Genomic DNA, 7,789 nt, shown 5'->3' with positions numbered 1-7,789 from the left:
GCTGTTTTGTCTTATAATTCTTACTAATTATAAGCACACAAATAACAAGCAGTTACCATATTAGTTCTGTAATGGTGTCTGCAGGAAATGTTAGTTTAGCTCCATGCCTCCCAATGTAAAATGTATTCTGCTACTTCCCTACATTATTTCAAAACACTGGCTTTCTTAAAACTCAGTTCTTTGCTTGTCAAAGCACTCTAATAACATTGAAACAAATATCTGTCACAGGAGGTAACCGGCAGACAGGCAAACCACAGCAATGCAAGAGGAGGCCCTGACTTAGTTATGAGTTATATTAATGAGGAGCAGCTAGTATGTGCGGTTAGAGATAAATAACTCCAAACCCTGTTACAGGCGAGCAGTGACTCCTAATTCATTTTTATCTCACTGATAAGTTCTGCATGCCGTCAGTTCCTCAGGAAATGGCCTGTAATAATGAAATACTAACTTTTGTAAATATGTGGCATGGTCTGTTATTATCAACATTTTCTGTAATTAAATTCTGGTACTAATAGCTGGGACTTGTATTAAAGTGTTTTTAATTGCTTTGCGCTTTTATTTTGCATATGAACACACCCACACTCACGCTTGCAGTGTATTATGTATCTAACCTTTTTTTGTGGAATGAGGAAAACTTGACCAAGGGTTGTGTAGCAAAGGGAAACTTTAATCACAAACCTATGATACACCTGCTTATTTTAAATTTCTCAACGTGTTCTGTGTTTATAAAACAATACAAGCCAAAGCTACAAGAACACTTGATATTTACAGAGACCTTGGACACAAATGCAGAAACACTAGAACACCCTCTAATGCTTACTGGAGTGCCTGTGCCTGGCTGCATTCTGCACCTTGCACCACATAGGGCAGGTGGTATTTACAGAGCTCCAAACCACAGGTAGAGCTGTTTTCATTGGGGTGATGCAGATCTCTGACAATAGAAGGTTTAAATGAGGTATGTAATATCTTGTTTATCTTTATGTGAACTGGACTATATGTTATTAAATCTATTCTATTTACATTGTTTCCCCAACTGAAGTGCAGGATCTATTAGCCTGTACATACAGTTTTCGATGCTAAATGCCCCTTAAGAGTCTATTGATGAGTTTGATGAGTTTAATTTTGCTACTGTTAGTATCTTTAAAATTAGTTTCCTTTGTGGTTTTAGATATTTAATATGTTAAGGTCCAGTGGTAAGGGCTCTTACACAGGAGCATTTCACCCTGTGTTTTCCTGTGATAGATTTCATCTGTGTTCAACCACAGAGGAGAGCACAGGATGAAACACAGCTCATTCTTCCTTATCGGCCTGTACTAACAGAGAAGTCCAACTGCCAAACACAGCTGGAACACATGCTCATTTATAGCAGCTTATTTCAGTATAGTAATAATTAAGCACAATGTCTTATCAACATTAATAAGTTGCAGAAGCATGGAATGTTTAAGCTTGTGAAACACAGAATTTGTATCATAGCTAGCCTTTCTATTAAAATACTCTGAGCTATTTAGAATATTCCAAAACAAGGAAAAGTTGGAAGAAACCACTACATGTGCAAATAAAAAAGTTACTTATTTTAATCAAGTCCATTTATATGGTTTATTCAAACACCACACACATCTGCATATCTGTGTCCTTGATGAACACACAAGTAGGTGTTACAAATTCAAATGTTTAAAGACTCGGTGCCAAGTAATGCATTTTTGCATGTTTAATTGCTCTGCTGATTTTATGGTCGCTGCCTGTTCCTGAATACAATGCTGCATGCTGCCTACAATTACCTGACTATGCTTTATGCACTTGCTTGTTCCCTTGGTACCTCACTTATTGAACTGTGTTTTTAATGCCTAGCCTCTGATGGCATGACAAGGATGGGTTTCTTAAAAAACAAATGATTACACCTGGTATAAAGTGTCCTTACTCTTTGGTGAAATGATAAATCATGTTTTTAGCATGAAACTGTACAATTAAAAGTACAGCAGAACCTGCTTTTTATGTTTCTCAGGGTACAATAAGAAAATTGTAAAAAATTCAGGAAAATGTTAAATTAGGGAAATGCAACTTAAGCTTCAAGTATTTAAAGGATATAAGAAAACTTTGCTAAATTAATGATAAGGTTTAAACAGTACAACTTTAATGTACAGTATGGGACAGCATTTGCACAACCATTCTGACAATCAGATGCACAACTAAATACTATACGTAATTTGTGATACTTACATTAGGACCTTGGGAAAAATATGCAAGTGCTTAGTATTTTAATCATCTTAATTTCACAAAAAAATTAAATTCAGTGAAGAAACAGGCATTATTAAATAAACCTTGGTGTAAAATGTATATTATAAAATACAGGAAACAAAAACCCATGGAAATTCAATATAAAATGGTGGGGCAAAAAAAAACATGTAAAATGCGGGATAATTTAAAACACAGGTTATGAGTTATGAGTATAAAAGAAGCTATATTAGCTATATTACAATACAGTACAATTTATAGTTTAAAAAAGTGAAATTGTTTCATGTTAAACATAGCATAAAAAACTACATGTCAGCAACCACTGGGTATAGCTGCATCCCACAGCTCCCATCAAAAGGATCTTCCCCAAAAGTTTAAATGGCCAACTCTACCCCTATCCACTGTCTAGTGACAATCTTCTAGAAAACTACCAGTAAAGGAGTTGGGAAATATGCATGCAGTGGTTCAGTTGTAAACTTCTTTTTGGCCACATATATTAGAGCCTATAAATACAACAGAATCCTAGGTTTCCAGCTAAGGTTCCAGCTGCTTGGCAGCATCCACTAGGGAAAGAATATTCTTAAATGGGAAATACACTGACAGAAGTGACCACCCTAAGCCAGACTAATTACCCAGAAACAGAGATAATTAAGACTTGTATTTAAGTAGAGGGTGTGGTAGAGTGTCCAAAGAAATGAGTCAAATGGTTAGTTTTCAGTTTAAGTTCTCCATAGTGGAAGATGTAACTAAACAAAGATTTTGCTGTCCTGGAAGCTATAGTGTTCTGGAAGGAATGGTCAGACCAGGTGATCGATTCCACTAGTTCAGCTCATATACTGGAGCTCACTTTACATAGGAAGGCTGTCCTGTGGAAAGGTATTTTATTGTATGGAGAATGTGTGGAAGGTCTCTCAGAGCAGGGCACAGAGTAGGAAGGCTACCTTGTGGATAGGCATTTAATTGTATGGAGAATATGTGGAAGGTCTCTCAGAGCAGGGAACACACTAAGAAGGTTGTCCTGTGGAAAGGTATTTAATTGTATGGAGAATGTGTGTAAAGTCTCTGAGAGCAGGGCACAGGGTAGGAAGGCTGTCCTGTGGAAAGATATTTAATTGTATGGAGAATGTGTGTAAAGTCTCTGAGAGCAGGGCACAGGGTAGGAAGGCTGTCCTGTGGAAAGTTATTTAATTGTATGGAGAATGTGTGGAAGGTCTCTCAGAGTTGGGCACAGAGCAGGAAGGATACCTGTCTGTGTTTGGAACTCTTAGGGCTCTGGCACACGGGGAGATTAGTCGCCCGCGACAAAACTCCCTGTTCGCGGGCGACTAATCTCCCTGAGTTGCCTTCCCCCTGCCATCCCGCCGGCGGCGCGATTTCACGCAAATCGCCGAAAAAGAAATCGCGCCGCCGTGTGTGCCATCCCGCTGGCGACTTACATGTTCATGGTCATGGCAACTCGGGGAGATTAGTCGCCCGCGAACAGGGAGTTTTGTCGCGGGCGACTAATCTCCCCCGTGTGCCAGAGCCCTTAGATGGGCTGGGATGCTGTCTGCCACTGGAAGGAGCAGAGGGAGCCTTTGACAAAGTGACTGTCAAACTAAGTGTTTGAGAAACAGAGAAAAGCCAGTAGATGGGGAAATTACCCCCAAAGAAGTATTGTGTGTGCATGGGTGACCCCAACCATTTGCATTTCTTAATGGCAGTCCCCAAGGGGCCTAGTTTAGTGAATGTGTGAAGGTAGCACCCAGAGGGAAAGATTTATTTGTATGATTTTATTTTGTATGCTGAAATGGAGCCCTCTGTTAAATAAACTGCCTTAAAGTGAAGAAAGTGTCTGTTGTGGATCCCACAAGTTTACAGTGGAAATAAATGTATCTACCTATTGCTGCTGAAAGCCAGAATACAAAGTACAGAATACCAGAAGTCTTTTTAGTGTCTGTAAACTTATGGACAGCTGACTGGTGTCCTCCATATGCAGCACCTCTTTAAAACCTAGCCTACGCATGTATCTGAATGAGTTACTTTAGCTACAGCAGTACAGTTCTATCAGCAGTCTGCATAGACTACTATGTATGCTATAATCATTTAGATATAACCTGACCCATTAGCATATATTAGGTCAGTTGACTAGTCTCAAATTGTACAGTTGGACAGCTTGAGCTAGTCTTGCAAAAAAGCAGGCTCTTAAACAATGCACCATTTAGGAACCCAGCCCTTACATAGATCAAGAAGTACACTTAAAATTTGTATTCGTACATACCTTAGCAGTTATTCGAACCACAACATTTAAAAAGGGAATGATGAACTGAACCTCAGCATTCAGACTAAGTGGCAATATAACCACAGGATAATATTAGAATAGTGTTTTACATGGGTTAGATGCAGTATTTTCCTTTGCAGTTTGTGTTACAGGGATCTAATTACCCCATGTAATCATTCTCTTTAAATTGCCTACAATTGCGTATTGAGTAAGGGCTCGCTGTCCAGATTCCATAGTTATTTTGAACAGCATAGAAATCTTGCAACATCTGTTTTTTATTATTTAGCTTTTCCCTGTTTATTATTACAAGTGTTAAAAATCATGCAATACTTGTGCGAAAAGTTCAGAACAAAAAAAAATTCTGTTTATCAGGTTTGTAGATGAATCAAAAGTATTTTGGTGCAGAAAAAAAGTGTATTTATTGGTTAATGGTTTATTTACTTGGTCTTACTAAGATCTTGGTTCATAAAATAGCATTTGTGTTGGATAGCCCTTGTACCGCAAATATAGTAGAGACCCATAAAGTTTCCAAAAGAACCATTAACTAAATTCTCTGTTAGGGCTGTGTTATATTTGTATTTTGTCTGATTGCTCAAGAAACTGACCATTTATGCAATCTAATCAGTTGTTAGTGTAACCTCTATTTCAGCTCAATAGCTGCCTTCCCGGACTAGTACCAGTAGAACATGGGTTACACTGTACTCTCTTACCCAGAATGGGCCTTCGCTAAGTGGAAGAGGAAGGTGAGGGTGTTGTGCAACTACACCTATCTTGCTGCTATGCAGAAAAATGAAAACAGAGGGCGCCAGAGGTTCTTGCAAATAACAAAGTAATAAGTATTTATTGAACATCCACAGGGTTTACTCACAATACAGCTTCAGAGGCCAGTGGTACATGCAACACATACCGAGTGTATTTAGACTAACACTCTCCTGCGGGCAGACTGGCAGGAATCTCCCTTCACCTCTGTGACACACCCTGTAGTGGATCCCTCAGGGAATTCTCTATCCTGATTCCCTGTTCACTTGGATCCCTACACTACAGGCAATATGGCCTGGGAGAGATATCTCCAGAAAAACTGCAAATCCTATGCAGAAGCTCAGTGCTGCTCATTCTAGCTTAACCCTAACTGCCTTACACTCCAAGGTGCACATTTACTAACCCACAAATCCGAATCAGAATTGGAAAAATTCCGATTGGAAAACGAACATTTTGCGACTTTTTCGTATTTTTTGCGATTTTTTTCGGCGCCTTTACGACTTTTCGGAAATTGTTGCGACTTTTTTGTTACCAATACGATTTGCGCTAAAAAACGCAAGTTTTTCATAGCCATTACGACTTGCGCGAAAAAACACGAGTTTTTCGTAGCCATTACGATTCGCTCGTATCTTGTCGCAACTTTTTCGTATTGAGCGCTCGTAAGCGGCGGGCGAAACTTTCAGAGTTAGCATGATTTTGGAAGCCTCCCATAGGACTCAATGGCACCCTGCAGCTCCAACCTGGCCCAAAAAAAGTCACCATACTGAAGCTTGAATGAATCCGAATGTTTCATACTCGGCGCAAAAGCTGCGAAAAAGGAGCAACTTTTTAACGCTATGAAAAAATCGCAACATTTTGCGCAGACATATTTTGCACTTTGTATATGGTGTGAGGCATTGTGAAAGGTACCTCTAAACTTTGCAAATGCTTGGTAAATTTTGGGTCAGCAACCCCCTGAAAAGTTTCTTCAGCACCCTGGGGAGCCTGCAGTGCCCTTGGATCTCTGGTATGAACAGTTTTCTACTTCAGATCTACTTACTGGTATCTGGCCTGGATGGGACCTCCCCTGAGAGGAAAAGGGCCCTGTTACTTAACTCCCTGGGCTCTGAAGCATATCGCATTTTCACAACTCTGGGAGCAGATTCCTCATACACTGCTACAGTACAGGCCCTGGAGAAGTATTTTAAACCTGCCCCAAACGCTTTAGTGGCCAGAGTGCATTTTCACAAGCGCTGCCAGGCTGAAGGGGAACCTATACGTCACTATGTTGCTGAGCTGCAACAGCTAGCAGTTCCCTGTAAAATTTGGGTCCTTGCAAGATGAAATGATTAGAGACCAACTTATTGGAAAAACAACAAACCCTAAACTCAGAGAGAGGTTGCTTATGGAACCAGATACATTACTTTACAAAAAGCTGTGGAATTGGGGTGCCAAATGGAAATGGTTTTGCTGGAGGCCAAAAATATGCTGCCCCCTGCAGGAGGGAGTGAGATCCTCATTCATGTACACAAACTGACTGACAGTAACTCTAATGCACACTGTTTCAATTGTGGAGGCAGCCGCCATAAAGGTGTCATGACACTGTGCCTGGCACAAGGGAAACACTGCAGGCGCTGTAATAAAATGAACCACTTCGTTAATTCTGCCGCTCCATGCTGGACGCATCAGTTCATAATTTAGTGCAAGATGACTGTGTACCTGATGAAAGTCATGCTGTGGGAAGGATAATGCAAATTTCAAACTCTGCCACTGTATTATTGCTAATGTCACAATACCACTACTTTTGGACACCGGGGCAAAGGTTTCCATTATAAACGCTGCTACATACAATGCACATTTTTGGCATTACTGACTCCAAGATACACTAACTTGCTTAACAGGCTACAGTGATACCCAAATTTCAGTCTTGGACAAGGTAACCTTACCTGTTACACACCAAAACAAGCATTTGGGAAGCTTACATTTTATGTCACAGAGAAAGGAGCAAACCTACTGGGGTTGGACTTGTTTCATGCACTAGGATTTAAAGTTCTTGAGCAGACAAATGCTGAAATATACATAGTAGACACTTTCTGGAAAGAAAAATATCCTCAGGCCTTTAATGGACTGTGTCGCAGATGCAAATTTTCTCACAATCACAATCACATCTCCAGTGATGCAATCCATGTGCAGGCGCCCTCTAGCAACCCACGCTGCAGTAGAAGCAGAACTCAATAAGCTGTTGCAAGAGGATATTATAGAACCAATTGAGATAATCATGGCAAGCTTTCAGAACTTTTTAGTTCCTTTTTTCTGGTTATTTGATCTATGAGCTGAATGTTGTATATATTTATCAGAGAGCACCACAGCTTTATTGTAATCAGCTTGAAAAAGGAACTAAAATGTTCTGAAAGCTTGCTATGATTATCTTAGTTAGCCAATAAAGGTATCACCTTTATACCACTTTTGTTATTTTTTTATTTCAAAAGGGTTACCCTGTAAAATTTTGACTGGCTAGCACAGTACATCACCTTTTCCTGCAGAACCAATTGACTACTC

This window comes from Xenopus tropicalis, chromosome 6, assembly GCF_000004195.4.
Source record: "Xenopus tropicalis strain Nigerian chromosome 6, UCB_Xtro_10.0, whole genome shotgun sequence".
Classification (NCBI taxonomy): domain Eukaryota; kingdom Metazoa; phylum Chordata; class Amphibia; order Anura; family Pipidae; genus Xenopus; species Xenopus tropicalis.
Note: the sequence above shows the minus strand (reverse complement) of the source record.